This window comes from Crinia signifera, chromosome 6, assembly GCF_055691185.1.
Source record: "Crinia signifera chromosome 6, ASM5569118v1, whole genome shotgun sequence".
NCBI lineage: Eukaryota > Metazoa > Chordata > Amphibia > Anura > Myobatrachidae > Crinia > Crinia signifera.
The window spans coordinates 293822807-293840661 of record NC_139222.1 but is presented as its reverse complement, the minus strand read 5'-3'; the positions used below and the strand labels follow the sequence as shown (position 1 = coordinate 293840661).

Below are 17855 nucleotides of genomic sequence, written 5' to 3'. Positions count from 1 at the left end.
ACAGGATGCAGTACACAGGGAGCAGGCAGGAGAATGGTCACAGAACAATCCAAGGTCATACACTGGATGTCACAAATGCAGTACACAGGGAGCAGGCAGGAGAATGGTCACAGAACAAGCCAAGGTCATACACTGGATGTCACGAATGCAGTACACAGGGAGCAGGCAGGAGAATGGTCACAGAACAAGCCAAGGTCATACACAGGATGTCACAGATGTAGTACACAGGGAGCAGGCAGGAGAATGGTCACAGAACAAGCCAAGGTCATACACAGGATGTCACTGCATACAGTACACAGGGAGCAGGCAGGAGAATGATCACAGAACAAGCCAAGGTCATACACAGGATGTCACGGATGTAGTACACAGGGAGCAGGCAGGAGAATGGTCACAGAACAAGCCAAGGTCATACACTGGATGTCACGGATGTAGTACACAGGGAGCAGGCAGGAGAATGGTCACAGAACAAGCCAAGGTCATACACTGGATGTCACGGATGTAGTACACAGGGAGCAGGCAGGAGAATGGTCACAGAACAAGCCAAGGTCATACACTGGATGTCACGGATGCAGTACACAGGGAGCGGGAAGGAGAATGGTCACAGAACAAGCCAAGGTCATACACTGGGAGTCACAGGATGCAGTACACAGGGAGCAGGCAGGAGAATGGTCACAGAACAAGCCAAGGTCATACACTGGATGTCACGGATGCAGTACACAGGGAGCAGGCAGGAGAATGGTCACAGAACAAGCCGAGGTCATACACAGGATGTCACGGATGTAGTACACAGGGAGCAGGCAGGAGAATGGTCACAGAACAATCCAAGGTCATACACTGGATGTCACGAATGCAGTACACAGGGAGCAGGCAGGAGAATGGTCACAGAACAAGCCAAGGTCATACACAGGATGTCACGAATGCAGTACACAGGGAGCAGGCAGGAGAATGGTCACAGAACAAGCCAAGGTCATACACAGGATGACACGGATGCAGTACACAGGAAGCGGGCAGGAGAATGGTCACAGAACAAGCCAAGGTCATACACAGGATGTCACAGATGTAGTACACTGGGAGCAGGCAGGAGAATGGTCACAGAACAAGCCAAGGTCATACACTGGATGTCACGGATGTAGTACACAGGGAGCGGGCAGGAGAATGGTCACAGAACAAGCCAAGGTCATACACAGGATGTCACGGATGTAGTACACAGGGAGCAGGCAGGAGAATGGTCACAGAACAAGCCAAGGTCATACACTGGGAGTCACAGGATGCAGTACACAGGGAGCGGGCAGGAGAATGGTCACAGAACAAGCCAAGGTCATACAATGGATGTCACGGATGTAGTACACAGGGAGCAGGCAGGAGAATGGTCACAGAACAAGCCAAGGTCATACACTGGGAGTCACAGGATGCAGTACACAGGGAGCAGGCAGGAGAATGGTCACAGAACAAGCCAAGGTCATACACTGGGAGTCACAGGATGCAGTACACAGGGAGCGGGCAGGAGAATGGTCACAGAACAAGCCAAGGTCATACACTGGATGTCACGGATGCAGTACACAGGGAGCGGGCAGGAGGATGGTCACAGAACAAGCCAAGGTCATACACAGGATGTGACGGATGCAGTGCACAGGGAGCGGGCAGGAGAATGGTCACAGAACAAGCCAAGGTCATACACAGGATTTCACGGATGCAGTGCACAGGGAGCAGGCAGGAGAATGGTCACAGAACAAGCCAAGGTCATACACAGGATGTCACGGATGCAGTACACAGGGAGCAGGAAGGAGAATGGTCACAGAACAAGCCAAGGTCATACACAGGATGTCACGGATGCAGTACACAGGGAGCGGGCAGGAGAATGGTCACAGAACAAGCCAAGGTCATACACAGGATGTCACGGATGTAGTACACAGGGAGCGGGCAGGAGAATGGTCACAGAACAAGCCAAGGTCATACACAGGATGTCACGGATGCAGTATACAGGGAGCGGGCAGGAGAATGGTCACAGAACAAGCCAAGGTCATACACTGGATGTCACGGATGCAGTACACAGGGAGCAGGCAGGAGAATGGTCACAGAACAAGCCAAGGTCATACACTGGATGTCACGGATGTAGTACACAGGGAGCGGGCAGGAGAATGGTCACAGAACAAGCAAAGATCATACACTGGATGTCACGGATGCAGTACACAGAGAGCGGGCAGGAGAATGGTCACAGAACAAGCCAAGGTCATACACAGGATGTCACAAATGTAGTACACAGGGAGCGGGCAGGAGAATGGTCACAGAACAAGCCAAGGTCATACACTGGATGTCACGGATGCAGTACACAGGGAGCGGGCAGGAGAATGGTCACAGAACAAGCCATGGTCCTACACAGGATGTCACGGATGTAGGACACAGGGAGCAGGCAGGAGAATGGTCACAGAACAAGCCAAGGTCATACACTGGATGTCACGGATGTAGTACACAGGGAGCGGGCAGGAGAATGGTCACAGAACAAGCCAAGGTCATACACAGGATGTCACGGATGTAGTACACAGAGAGCGGGCAGGAGAATGGTCACAGAACAAGCCAAGGTCATACATCGGATGTCACGGATGCAGTACACAGGGAGCAGGCAGGAGAATGGTCACAGAACAAGCCATGGTCATACACTGGATGTCACGGATGTAGTACACAGGGAGCGGGCAGGAGAATGGTCACAGAACAAGCCAAGGTCATACACAGGATGTCACGGATGTAGTACACAGAGAGCGGGCAGGAGAATGGTCACAGAACAAGCCAAGGTCATACACTGGATGTCACGGATGTAGTACACAGGGAGCAGACAGGAGAATGGTCACAGAACAAGCCAAGGTCATACACTGGATGTCACGGATGTAGTACACAGGGAGCGGGCAGGAGAATGGTCACAGAACAAGCCAAGGTCATATACTGGATGTCACGGATGCAGTACACAGGGAGCAGGCAGGAGAATGGTCACAGAACAAGCCAAGGTCATACACAGGATGTCAAGGATGTAGTACACAGGGAGCGGGCAGGAGAATGGTCACAGAACAAGCCAAGGTCATATACTGGATGTCACGGATGTAGTACACTGGGAGCGGGCAGGAGAATTGTCACAGAACAAGCCAAGGTCATACACAGGATGTCACGTATGTAGTACACAGGGAGCAGGCAGGAGAATGGTCACAGAACAAGCCAAGGTCATACATAGGATGTCACAGATGTAGTACACAGGGAGCAGGCAGGAGAATGGTCAGGAGAAAAGCCGGAATCATAGACTGGTAACACTGGATATCAGATCAAGCACTGGGAACGATGGAGCAGGTTAGTGAACCTATACTCTGGCACCTTCTGTCTGCCAGCGACTGCCTTTTATAGGAAACACAAGGAACTGGATCACCTGTGCCTCAATCAATGAGAGCTGAGCATGTCTCACTCAGGTGTTAATCATTAGCAATGGTCAGGTTACACAGAGCTGTCTGGTAGCATGGACTCACCCAGGTGTTGTAATCAATTAGCAAAGCTCAGACCACACAGAACTCCCTTGCAGCATGGAGCAGGGCTGAACTGACTGGAGAAGCCACAAACCAGGTAAGAACCAAACAATAACTGAATGTTGTGACAGCCCTGGTGTTTGTGTTATAGGTTCCTATAAGTCTGGGCTGGGTGGCTTCTAGTTCGTCTTCTGGGATCCGGTAAGTCCATGCTGGGTGACATGGAGTTTGTCTTGTAGGCTCCTGTAAGGAAAAACAGATGCACACTCCATATTATTAATCAAATCAGTCAATAATAGAGGTTCTTGGTATATTCATTGTGTGAATGCCCTGGGGTGACTGGCTTATGCTGGCCTTTTTGGGGTTCCGCGCCCCGGATTCAAACTTAGTATTAGGGACCCACCAGAAATGAGGTCACCGTGAAGCTGGTTGGTGGGCAAATATTTCTTGGCTAATGAATATATACGAAGAACCTCTATTATTGATTGATTTGATTATTAATATGGAGTGTGCATCTGCACCACATGTTTTTCTTTGCAGAACTACAAGTCCCAGCAGGATAGCACCTCATGGATATCGGGTGTGCATTCTAAGACCCCCCCCCCATAAGCTAACATTGTGTACACCTGTACACCTGAAGGTTGGGACTCCTTCCACTTAGAGTAGCACCCCGCCCACCTGATGTGAAGATTAGTTCACCAGTTTGGTCCCTGGTAACCACAGACTGAAAACTGAGGGCACAATGAAGGGAAGACCTAAAAATTTACACTAATTGCTAGTATTGGAGATGGATTTGGGGCGCGGCTCCCCTTGGGTTGGTGTAACCGAGTTGCTTTCGGGGTGGCACATCCTAACATTTATTGCACCTGCAATTTACTAACACAAATGAAGGTAACAATACACAGAAATCCATATAAGAATCCACAATTTAAACAATGTAAGTACTTTTGTATTTGTATAATGGCCGGTGGAGGTGCTCTCCTGAGAGTAATTACTGTACCTGGAAGAAAAGTACTCTCTTTTTCTGGGGGCAGAAAGTTTTTAAAACGTAACTTTTATTATTAATTAATCACAAGAATAAAATGGACATACTAAACATACCAAACACGTAACATAAAGAAGATGATGTGTAGCGTTTTAAAGAAATATATACTACACACTCATCATCATATAGATAATTAGGGTGATAATTTAATTGAATTATCACCACAATTATCTGTTTGAGGATTAACACTTACTGTTTGCTCAATATTTAATAGTGGATAATACAAAGAATACTCTTGCATACATTGCTGTTAGAAAGAACACAGATCAGTGCTTGTTCTTGTTGTGTTAGAGTGCACTTTGAGAATATTATATCAATAACTGTGCACCACTTACGATTTTAAACAATTGATGAGTGTGTATTATATATTTCTTTAAAATGCTACACATCATTTTCTTTTTTATGTTACATGTTTGGTATGTTTAGTTACAGTGGTAGCCAACCCTAGCCCTCGAGAGCTACCAACAGTTCACATTTTCCAGACAACCTAGCTGCTGCACAGCTGCACTCATTAATCACTGACACATTTTAAAAGATCCACAGATGGAGCTAATTAGCTCACTTGTGATTCTGTGAGGAGACCTGCAAAACATGCCCTGTTGGTAGCTCTCGAGGACTAGGGTTGGCTACCCCAGGTTTAGTATGTCCATTTTATTCTTGTGATTAATTAATAATGAAAGTTCGGTTTTAAAAAACGTTTTTCAAAGCAGTGCCCCCAGAAAAAGAGAGTACTTTTTCTTCCTTTTCTTCTAAGGTCTAAATGGGTCTGGAGCTGAAAATGATCAGGGGCCTATTATGCGCAATAAGGGCCTGGCACAGAGAAGGGGGACAATACAATATACTTCCCTTCCAGCGGCGGCTGCAGACTTTGGGCTTCAGTGCCGACCATGTATCGCCAGCACTGAGAGCATCGGATGATATATATCCACACTCCTTCCAAATCTGGGTTACTCCCTTAGGGGTGAGTCCATTCTATGTGGTTGCAGGACAGTAGGCGGCACGCCTAAGGCTCCAAATGTATTTCAATAAGTGCTGGTGCAGTTTAATGCATGCATATATATTTATATTACAAATGCCGACACTCACAGGATACAGGGACATATATTGCGCCTTTGGAGGGCACCCGCCAATATATCTCCCTGCATCCTGCGAGTGTCGGATGTCCTAACATACTTGTGGGTGAGGCGGCACTCCAGTCATAAAAAAATACCACAACATATACCCCTTATACAAATTATGCAACACAATAGTAACCTCCTTATACTGTACTTGCCTCTTACACATTATGCCGCATGGAATGAGCCAAAATTCACACTATGCCGCATGGAATGAGCCAAAATTCACACCGACTGAGCAAACATTTACACTATGGCACATGGATTGAGTCAACATTTGGGTTATGCCACACAGATTAAGGCACAATTTATATTTTGCCACATGGATTGAGCCAAAATACACACTATATGCGCATTAAAAATTTACACCATAATGTCCATTACATGTTAAGCCACACACCATAATTTCCATTATGTACAGTATTATGCCAAACACCATAATGCCTTTTTTGTAAATGGGGTTGGAGGGTCTCTGTGGGGCTGTATTGCGATCACCACACTGGTAGCCTGATTTGAGGAGGACGGTGATATAGGGCTCAAGTACTGGTGTACCACCCCAGCATGTGCAACCTGGCAGCTCTGGGGCCTTTTCCCCACCTACTGACCTGGGACAATACTCCTTTGTGTGTGGGTACCATAACTACCTGCTCCCCTCTTCGCAGCATTTGTGAATTGCTCCCCACCGCCTTTTGAAGCAGGTTGGGGCACTGTCTCACCTCCATCTTATGGTGTTCCTCACCTCTCCTGCTTGCTCAAAACTTTGATTTCAGTTACCATGGAAAAATATGTGGCACGGCCCCAGAGGACCCAAAAGGCCTCTCAACAAAACAAGGCAAAAGATAAACAACAAAATGTGGGCTCCCCCTCTTCACCGCATTCCCTTTGGCAGACATGGCATCCGCACACTCATTCAGCATTTCCTCTATTCAGAAGGTGAAATACATATCCAACATAGGGCGGGATGTACTAAAGGGAAAATGCGGTAAAACGGGGGTTTTACCGCATTTTCTTATTTAACATTACCCGTCTGCCCCGTTTTCGCCTGGCAGGGTATCACCACCCAGAGGGTGGCGATACCCTATAGAAGCCTATGGGCTTCTATTGCCGTCCGCCATCCGCGCCCCCCCCCCCCCTCCCGTCCTCCTTTGATCTCCTCCTCCCCCAGCAGGTGTCACTGCCGGGAGGACATCCGGCTTCAGGGGGGAGGAGGAGACGCAGGGGGACACTGCCAGCCGCCGAGATGTGATGGAGACCCCCGCAGACCACATCACAGGTATCGTGGGGGTCTCCGTCACCGCAACCCAATGCTAGCCGCATTTGTTAGTACATATGCAGCAGCATCGCGGCGGCTGGCAGGCGAAGGGCAGCGATGTATATTAATACATCCCGCCCATACTCTCCCCCCTACTGGATACCAAATTGGCCCCTCTTACAGAAGCGATTACCTCTCTGGTAAGTCAGCTGAAACAACATTCAACTAGGTTGAACGAGGCTGAAGGACGGATTTCCACACTGGAAGATGAACTCCAGGAGGCAAAAGCCCTTCTTACTGATCAGGCCTCCACTGTCTCAGCGCTGCAGGATAAATGAGAAGATATCACAAATCGGAACAATTTGTCCCTTAATCCATCAAGCCCAAAGACCTACTACATCTAGTGACTACCTGGCTGCCCGAAACCTTAAATATACAAATACGAGATGACCCTATTGTAGTTGAAACGCCAACAGAATTGGCCTGGAGGGTAGATCTTCACCGAATCAGAGACCCCGTCCGGTCATTTTCAAATTTCTGAACTACCTTGACAAATTGAGAATCCTGGAATCGGAAGATAAGAGAAATGCTATATGGGGACTCCAAACTCCTCCTCTTCCAAGATTTTTCGTTTCAGGTTTCATCACATCGTAGGGAATTGACACCGATCTGCAAGGCATTGTTTGACCGGGGGGATGAGGTTCACTTTGCTATACCCGGCGAAGCTCAGAATCATCCATAATGACAAACCGATCTATTTTGAAGATGTCCAACCTGCAAAAAACTTCCTGCAGTCACCAAAACACAGTACCCTACAGCGGAATTGGGCTGAGGACTTTCTTGTTCATTGTGACCGTAACTATGCTTTATCGCTATACATTTAACAATGGGGAAGTTACTAGAACCCCCTGAGAGTTCTACAGTGTCTACACACAGTTATGTTTATACATTGCCATTGCTGCCAAGGACTTGGTTACATTTAGATTCTTACGTGGCTTGCTCATCCTATTCTTACCTGTTTCATTTTCACTTTAAGATGGGGGCTATGTTAGTCCCTCTTTGTGGCTACAAATAATAGGAACATTTATTGTAATGCATTATGGTGTAATATTGTTTTTGGTATTTGTTCAGACCATTCTCTATGGTATTTCCTCTCCCGGGGGCTGGGACGGGAGGGAAATTCTTAGACCATTTTTGTTCAAAATTGATATGCCTAGAAATGGCATCCACCGTTAGGACAGGGAGCACCTGGAGAACCAAAGCTAATATTATACTGTTGTTGTGGTATGTAGAGGGGTTAAACATACCGGTGAAGAGGAAAAAAAATCTTAGACATCTGAGAACCTTTACACCTGATGTGGTGTTTCTTCAGGAATCTCATTGGAAGGTGGAAGACCCTGAGGGATAATTGGTTGAAAGATTTTAAATCGCCCCCTACTCATCTAAATCAAGAGGGGTACTGATATAAACATCTCTCGTACGAGGTCACACAAGAATGGACGGACCCGGAGGGTAGATTTTTGGTTTTGAAGGTTATCTTGGAGGGTGAAAAATACACCTCCGCTTGTCATCCTCCCCCCCCCCCCTATCCCCAGCCCAAATGCAGATTTTGTTTCTGTCATACAGAATTTACACACTTACAAGAATGGGCAGAGGGACCGATAATTGTATTGGCAGAGATCTGAATGTGACGGTCGATCCCCACACTTGGATGCCCTGGGTGCTGGCACAGGAGGTAACACCCGCAGTGGTGCCCCTCTTCGCTTATCACTGCTTTTAGACATCTTTCACTTAATAGCAGGGCCGGTGCTAGGGTGTTTGGCGCCCTCCTGCAAAATATAAATGTGCGCCCTCAAATGCTTTCGGCGCACGCAACAAAAAATTAGCTCTATTTTACAAGGAGCATGGCCACACAATAGTACCCACGTACCATATTACACCACACAGTAGCACATCTTATTCACAATACACCACATATTCACACACAGTAGTACCCCTTTTTCATGTTAGGCTACACAGTAATACCCCTTATACACCGTGCCCACAGTAGTAGTGCCGCTTACTTTAAGGAGGAAGTGATAGAGTGAGCAATGAGGTGCCAGGTTTAATATGAAAAGCATAACAAAGAACACTACAATTAGGTAGTCTGTTTTAACCATCTTTAAACAATATTTTTTTACTCCAATTTTTTTAATCCAGGTGTGGGATAGATAGATAGATAGATAGATACAACGGAGACGAGCTTGATATATACGCACACATAGCCGCATTCATCTATCCCATGAATAGGACAGACACACGCACACCCCATATATAGATATATATACACGCATATAGATATATATGTACTTCCTCATCTTTGTGGCCACCACTATGCCAGTTACGTGTCCACGCCACCATCTATTACCTATAGTAAAGTGGTGACGAGCAAGCCACCGAGCCGAAGAGAGCCTGCGAAAGGACGATGATGCTAACATACATACATAAGTTCCGTAGCGTAAGCGGTGGCCACAAAGATGAGGAAGTACCGATATATATATATATATATATATATATATAGGCGGGGGGTATAGCGCGGCACTCAGGGCGGAATGAAATCAAACAACAGGAGCCATACCTTGCGGTTGACGTTTCAGCCTTTCGGCTTTTATCAAAACAGCTAACATTTGATAAAAGCCGAAAGGCTGAAACGTCAACCGCAAGGTATGGCTCCTGTTGTTTGATTTCATTCCGCCCTGAGTGCCGCGCTATACCCCCCGCCTGCATCCAGCGTCCAGCGCAGCTGCCCGCTCAGCGAAGGCACCAGGCACCTAAGACGCAAGAGGACTGGAGTGCCGGCATCGCCCTGTACCTATATATATATATATATATATATATGCAATAAGATCGCACTCCATACAAAATATGCAACCGCTGGGGTGATGTCCAGAACTTTCCTTACAAGAAACAAAGTCCATGTATATAAAGACCAAAAAGACTCACTCTCCAGACTCTTTGATGCAAAATAAAAAGCTGTGTATTTGTATTCACATAGACATCATAGTATAAAGTATAAAGAAGAGTACCCTTCTTTATACTATGATGTCTATGTGAATACAAATACACAGCTTTTTATTTTGCATCAAAGAGTCTGGAGAGTGAGTCTTTTTGGTCTTTATATATATATATATATATATATATATATATATATATATATATATATATATATATATATATATATATATATATATATATATATATATATATATATATGTTGCTTGTAGGGAACGCACACCATTCCTTAACCGAATTTGTGTGCCAGGTCAGGATTAAGTATATTCACGTAAACAAATGCAGCAAACCAAAAGTCCAATGCACCTGAACAGACCAGCACATCCAACACTTCAAATGATGAAATAAGAAGAAAATTTAATAAAGGGTCATGATACTCATCACACTGGCAGACAGCAGCTATCTTTTATCCACATATCTAAAGTGGTAGCAGCACAAAAGTGTCCCATCCACGAGTAGCACCCTGACGGGCCGTTTCGGCGATCAAACGCCTTTTTCAAAGGGTAGGTTTTTCATTTTTCTAAGGAACACAGTAGATTTTACTAGAGAAATGTGACTAAAAATAGATTCCCCCAATTCTTTTGTTTTCATAAATATCCTATATGTGGCCCTAGTGTGCACGTTGACCAAACCACAGGCTTCATAATAGAAGGAGCACCTACTTGATTTTGGAGCCTCCTTTTTATGAGATTATTTTTTAGGCACCATGTAGGTTTCTAGGCCCATAAGATGCTAAAAGTTAGGAACCCCCCCACAAGTGACCCCATTTTGCAAACTACACCCCTCAGGGAATTCATCTAGGGGTATAGTGTACATTTCAAACCCCCAGGGGTTTCACCAATTTTGGTACAACTGGGCTGTGAAAATGAAAAATTACATTTTTTTACACAAAAATGCAGTTCTGGCTCAAAATTTTTAATTTTCACAAGGAATGAAGGAGACAAAGCACCCCAAAATCTGTGCCGCAATTTCTCCCGAGTACGGCAATGCCTCATATGTGACCAAAAAATACCATTTGGGTGCATGGCAGGACTCAGAAGGGAAGGAGTGATATTTGGATTTTGCAGCACACATTCTGGTGGAATGAATGGTGGGTGCTATGTCGCATTAGCAAGACCCCCGAAGCACCAATACAGTGGAACCCCCCCACAAGTGACCCCATTTTGCAAACTACACCCCTCAGGGAATTCATCTAGGGGTATAGTGTACATTTCAAACCCCCAGGGGTTTCACCAATTTTGGTACAACTGGGCTGTGAAAATGAAAAATTACATTTTTTTACACAAAAATTCAGTTCTGGCTCAAAATTTTTCATTTTCACAAGGAATGAAGGAGACAAAGCACCCCAAAATCTGTGCCCCAATTTCTCCCGAGTACGGCAATGCCTCATATGTGACCAAAAAATGGCAGGACTCAGAAGGGAAGGAGTGATATTTGGATTTTGCAGCACAGATTCTGGTGGAATGAATGGTGGGTGCTATGTCGCATTAGCAAGACCCCCGAAGCACCAATACAGTGGAACCCCCCCCACAAGTGACCCCATTTTGCAAACTACACCCCTCAGGGAATTCATCTAGGGGTATAGTGTACATTTCAAACCCCCAGGGGTTTCACCAATTTTGGTACAACTGGGCTGTGAAAATGAAAAATTACATTTTTTACACAAAAATGCAGTTCTGGCTCAAAATTTTTCATTTTCACAAGGAATGAAGGAGACAAAGCACCCCAAAATCTGTGCCCCAATTTCTCCCGAGTACGGCAAGGCCTCATATGTGACCAAAAAATACCATTTGGGTGCATGGCAGGACTCAGAAGGGAAGGAGTGATATTTGGATTTTGCAGCACAGATTCTGGTGGAATGAATGGTGGGTGCTATGTCGCATTAGCAAGACCCCCGAAGCACGGTGAAATGATGAACCTAATAATCCATAGATGTGTGGTATATTTTAAAGCACTCCTTCATACATAGGCCGGGTTTGCCGGGGCAAGTTTCACAGTGGAAAATAGTTTGCTTTCTTATTCCCTTTTTATAGCAAACTTTGCACCTTTTTTGTGTCCTGCCCTTTTTTCCAGTGGAGGGGATTTCGTTAGGAAAATGCTGCCCTGATACAATATGGGGGCCAGTACTAGAAGTACTGGGGCCAGTACTAGAAGTACTGGGGCCCTCTGCCTGCTGGTTCCCAAATATTAGGCCCTTTATGACTTCCTCTTGAAAGTGCATAAATGTCCCCCTCTGGCCGGTAGAACGGAATAGCACGTAAGCGTTATACAGTGCCATCTGGATGATATACACGGCCAGCTTCTTGTACCAGATTTTTGTTTTCCGCAGGGCACTGTACGGCTTCAGTACCTGATCTGAAAGATCCACTCCGCCCATGTTCTTATTGTAATCTAGGATACAAATAGGTTTTGAGGTGTGGGTACTGGTACCTCGTACAGGGACGGAGGTGGTACTGTCTCCGTGAATTGTTGTCAGTATAAGGACATCCCTCTTGTCCTTATATTTGACCAACAACATATTTTCGGTGCATATTCCCCTGCTTTCACCCTTTCTCAGTAATTGGGCAACGTGCGTTTTTGGGAGGCCTCTTTGGTTCTTGCGCACAGTACCGCAAGCTGCTGTACCTCTTGAACCAAGGGCCTTAAACAGGGGGATGCTGGTGTAAAAGTTATCCACATAGAGGTGATAACCCTTATCCAGGAAGGGGTGCACTAAATCCCAGACAATCTTTCCACTAACACCTACGAGGGAGGGGGGGCATTCTGGCGGTTCAATTCTTGTGTCCTTCCCTTCATATACCCTAAACCTGTGGGTGTACCATGAGGTACTTTCGCACAGCTTATACATTTTTATGCCATACCTTGCCCTCTTATTGGGAAGGTACTGGCGGAATTTAACCCTTCCTTTAAAATGTATAAGTGACTCGTCTACACAAATTAATTTTTGGGGGATGTACATCTCAGCAAATTTGGCGCTGAAATGATCAATGACCGGCCTGACTTTGAATAGCCGGTCAAAGGTGGGATCATCTCTGGGTGGGCACTGTGCATTATCGTTGTAATGCAAAAATTTAAGGATCGTCTCAAAACGAGTCCGGGTCATGGCCATACGATGAAGTGGGGTGCTGTACAGAACATCTGTACTCCAATATTGCCTAATTTCTGGCTTTTTAACTATGCCCATGTGTAACACCAGACCCCAAAACGTCATCATCTCTACTGCATCTACAGGGGTCCACCTAGCAAATGATGACGTGGGGTTTTGAGCAATAAACTGCTGGGCATATAAATTACTTTGGTCCACCATTAAATTTATAAAATCATCAGAGAAAAAGACTTTGAAAAAGTCAATTTCTTTGAGGCCTGTAGTATCAAATTGGATTCCTGGGTTGGCCAAAAACTCAGGAACCTGGGGCTCAAAATTGTCTGGTGGTGGGGTCCATACGAGATCAATCATTGGGGGGGGGGGTCTCAGCTGCTCTACGGGGGCGTCTTTGAGGGGGTCCCTCATCACTAGAGGAGGAAGAGGAGTTTAAGGCGAATGCAAATTCATCGCTTGCATTACTGGCTGTGTCAGTGTCAGAGGCAATAAGGGCATATGCCTCCTCCGCTGAAAACAGTCTTTGCGATGATTGGGACATTTTTATTATTTTTGTGTAGGCGTGTATAGTGTAGGGGGGGGGTACAAACTTTATTTCAACACGGGGGGTATGTAGTGTGTATGTAGTGCTTTAACACGTGTAAGTTAAAAGAAAAAAAAAAAGCTCCTGCGCCAAAAATTGAGCACAGATGTTGGTCAGTAACGTCCGTCACTGATCAGCGCTCAGCGGGCACAGGACACCCACAAAAGCACCGTGAGTGTAAAAAAAAATTTAAAAAAAAAGACTCCACAGCACCCTCCAAAAAAAAAAAAAATTTAAAAAAACTTCTGATGAGTCAAAGACAACAGGAATTTGATCCAAAAAAAAAAAATTAGATCAAAAATGCTGATCAGTGATGTACGTCACTGATCAGCGCTCAGCGGGCACAGGACACCCACAAAAGCACCGTGGGTGTAAAAAAAAATAAAAAAAAGACTCCACAGCCCCCTCCAAAAAAAAAAAATTTAAAAAAACTTCTGATGAGTCAAAGACAACAGGAATTTGATCCAAAAAAAAAATAGATAAAAAATGCTGATCAGTGATTTACGTCACTGATCAGCGCTCTGCGGCCACAGGACACCCACAAAATCACCGTGGGTGTAAAAAAAAATTTAAAAAAAACCCCCACAGCACCCTCAAAAAAAAAAAACTGCTGATCAGTGATGCAACACTGATTAGCAATGAGGGGCAGCAGGCACACAGCTGTGGGTGCAACCTGACAGGGTATATATTAAAAAAAAAGGTACTCTTTACTTAGTACGGCGCCCGTCGCGGGCATCGCGGGTACATTTATGCCTGCCCGCGACGCGACCGACGCGATGCCCGCGATTTTCCCATTGAAAACCATGTTAAACCTGAAAAATCGCGTCGGTCGCGTCGCGGCCGGCCATAAACGTACCCGCGATGCCCGCGACGCGATGCTCCCGATTTCCCATAGGAAGCAATGTTAAAAGCCGCGATGGACCCGATTTTAGTGTTAAATGCCTCAATCCACCCGATTTGCCCATAGAAATCAATGTTAAATGGGCCACAGAGCCCATTAACCCTTATATGTCCCCCAAAATTTTTTACGCCACCCCACCATCCACGCCAACCCGAAGCGTGGCGAGCGCAGCGAGCCCGCGAGGGGCGGCGGTACGCGTCCTCCGACCTTTTCATGCCCTACTATCCACGTCGGCGTGGAGTTGAGAATAGAATAGTGTGGCGAGCGCAGCGAGCCACCGAGCCCGAAGCGTGGCGAGCGCAGCGAGCCCCGCGAGGGGACGCGGATACCTTCACAGGTAAACGCGTCCCCTCGCGGGCTTCACAGGTGTCCGTGGCCACGCGGACACCTGTGAAGCCCGCGAGGGGACGCGTATAACTGTGAAGGTCTCCGCGTCCCCTCGCGGGGCTCGCTGCGCTCGCCACGCTTCGGGCTCGGTGGCTCGCTGCGCTCGCCACACTATTCTATTCTCAACTCCACGCCGACGTGGATAGTAGGGCATGAAAAGGTCGTAGGACGCGTACCGCCGCCCCTCGCGGGCTCGCTGCGCTCGCCACGCTTCGGGTTGGCGTGGATCGTGGGGTGGCGTCAAAAATTGGGGGGGACATTTAAGGGTTAATTGGGCCTAATTCAGGGTTAATATGGCCAAATCGGGTCAATTGAGCCATTTAACAGTGAAATCGCGGTCAATCAGCTTTTTTAACATTGTTCCCTATGGGAAAATCGCGGTGATCGCGGTCATCGCGGGCATCGCGACCATCCAATTTTACCCGCGATGCCCGCGATGACCGCGATCACCGCGATTTTTACCCGCGATGACCACGATTTTGATCGTTGGCGCCCTTCTAGGTAAAGAGTACCAAAAAAAAAAAACCTGCACCCCAAAAAAAAAATGCTGATCAGTTAGTTTACACTGATCAGCACAAAAGGGGGGCAGCAGGGGGCAGCAGATACAAAATTATATCACACAATTATAAATCTCTGACACAACGACGCTGCTGCAGCAGCAGCAGCACCAACAGCACAAGCACCAGGAAGTCACAGCAGGAGCTGGCAGGAGCTGGCAGCACGGATGCCACCAATGCTGATCAGGTCAGTATAGGGCACAGATGGGCACGGAGACCGCTCTGCACGCTGTTCCTGACCGGAATGGCGGCTGCAGGGCTGTCTCCGTTATTTCATTTGAGGTGAAATGGCTGTGATTGGTCCGTCGGTCCGACGGACCAATCACAGCCTTTGGGGGCAGGTGGGGTGAGGTGGGGTGACCACCAGTGACACCCTTACACCCGGTGGTGATTGGTGCTGTACTTAACAGCACCAATCACCACCGATCCCTGTGTCACCGGCGAACGTTATTCGCCGGTACATAGAAAACGCTGTAATTGGCTGTTCACATTGAAGAGCCAATCACAGCGATCGCCGATGGGTGGGGGCATCGCTGCCCCCCCTGGGCAATGAGGGAAGATGTCTGCTGTCAGGGACAGCAGACATCGTCCCTCTGTCACCGCGTCTATAGACGCGGTGACAGTTTAATGGCATGACGTACATTTATGCCATGTGTCGGGAAGTACATCCCGACCATGACGTAAATGTACGTCAAATGTCGGGAAGGGGTTAAACTAAAGTACAGTTTGCCTTACTCGTGTTCAAGCAGGCAGGAAAGGAGAGAGAGCCTGCAGGTTCCTCTCTCGCTCTCTCGCTCTCTCTCTCGTTCTCTCGCACGCGCACTCTCTCTCTCGCACGCAAACTCTCTTGCGCTCGCTCTCTCTCGCGCTCTCTTTCTCTCTCATATTAGCTGAGGCTGAATCCTGCCTCCTTTTTCCTTGCTGTGCAGCAATCACGCTCAGCCAGTCACTGAGCTGCAGGCTGCTTCATCAAATACCATTGGACAGCCTAGGCGGCGCCGGCTGTCAGTCAGGGCAGCAAGGACTCGGGAGCAAGGAGTGCTGCAGACTGCAGAGCCACAGATCGGATCAATAACAGTGATCCGATCTGTGCTGGGTGAGGACAGCCGCTCTGACTAATGCTGCTGCCATGAAGATTGACAGGCGCAGCGCGGCTGAGAGCTGCAGCGCACATCATCAGGGTCGGCAGAACAGAGAGTGCGCCTCTCCAGCCCGGCGCCTCCCTGTTTTGCAGGACCTGATGAAGGGCTAGCGCTGGCCCTGCTTAATAGACCCACGGAGGATTCATCACCCTTTAAAACACATCACTTTAAAAGACACATGACTCAATCTTCTCATAACTATGTAACTGACAACCGGGAACATAGTCAGGGTATTAATTTGCTGTGGCAGGCTTTAAAACCGGTCCTGAGGAGGCACATTATCTCATATGTTAGTCACCAAAGGAAGAAGCTTCGCCCCAGGCTTATGCAAGCTAGTGAGAAAGCTAAAGACACCTACTCCACACTGTTGAGGGTCCCCACTGAACAGAATATCAATCTTTATACGATGTGTTGTGTACAGAAAAGGCCCAAATTGACATCAATTTCCAGAGGAATAAATATTTCAGGTGGGGCAATAAATAAGGGAAACAGTTGGCTACCATGACGCGGGCAGATAGGGATTTTAAACACATAACTTCAATAAAACTGAATACTGGTAAGATTACAACAGACCCAAACGAAATAGAACAGGCCATTCATGAAAACTTTAAATCCATATACGCCAAATCACCTGAAGACCCCCAGGATTGGGAGCTGTTGTTGAGGCAGGCAAATCTCCAGAAATTATTACCTACCAATAAGGAACGACTAATAGCTCCCATATCAGAACTGGAAATGACTACCGTTATTCCCTCCCTAGCTAGGGAAAATCTCCAGGCCCAGACGGTTGTTCCGCAACCTATTACAAAATGTTATCCACCGTACAGACCCTTTATAAGTCTATACTCAAGGGAAACCCTGTACCTGGGAGCTTTAATGATGCCAGAATTATATTGATCCCCAAACCAGATATTGAAGTCTCTTCCTACAGGCCCATATCCTTACTATATCAGGACTACAGCTTATTCTCCCAGACGGGCTTTGTTTGGATCAGATATTCGGTAAATAATATTTGTACGTTTACAGCAGCTATAACACAGACGCAGCTAATGACGGAGAATGATGACTTGGTCAGATAAAGCGTTTGCCAGGATATCCTAGTCTCACCTGATTCGGGATTTCCCACACCAGGACTTTGGTACTGAATTTATTCATATTTTCAATATGTTGTACAAGGGCCCCAGAGCATTTATTACTATAAACTCCCTAAACTCCCCGA

At 46.8% G+C, this 17855-nt stretch overlaps 1 long non-coding RNA gene across 2 annotated transcripts in view; it reads right to left on the bottom strand.

The window, feature by feature from the left end:
* LOC146009509 (uncharacterized) overlaps nucleotides 1-17855 on the bottom strand; it is an 82892-nt gene that overhangs the window by 46728 nt on the left and 18309 nt on the right. For both annotated transcript variants that reach the window (XR_014444682.1, XR_014444681.1), the window contains exon 2: nucleotides 7109-7238. This is a non-coding gene — a long non-coding RNA (uncharacterized LOC146009509). The remainder of the gene's footprint in view (nucleotides 1-7108; nucleotides 7239-17855) is intronic.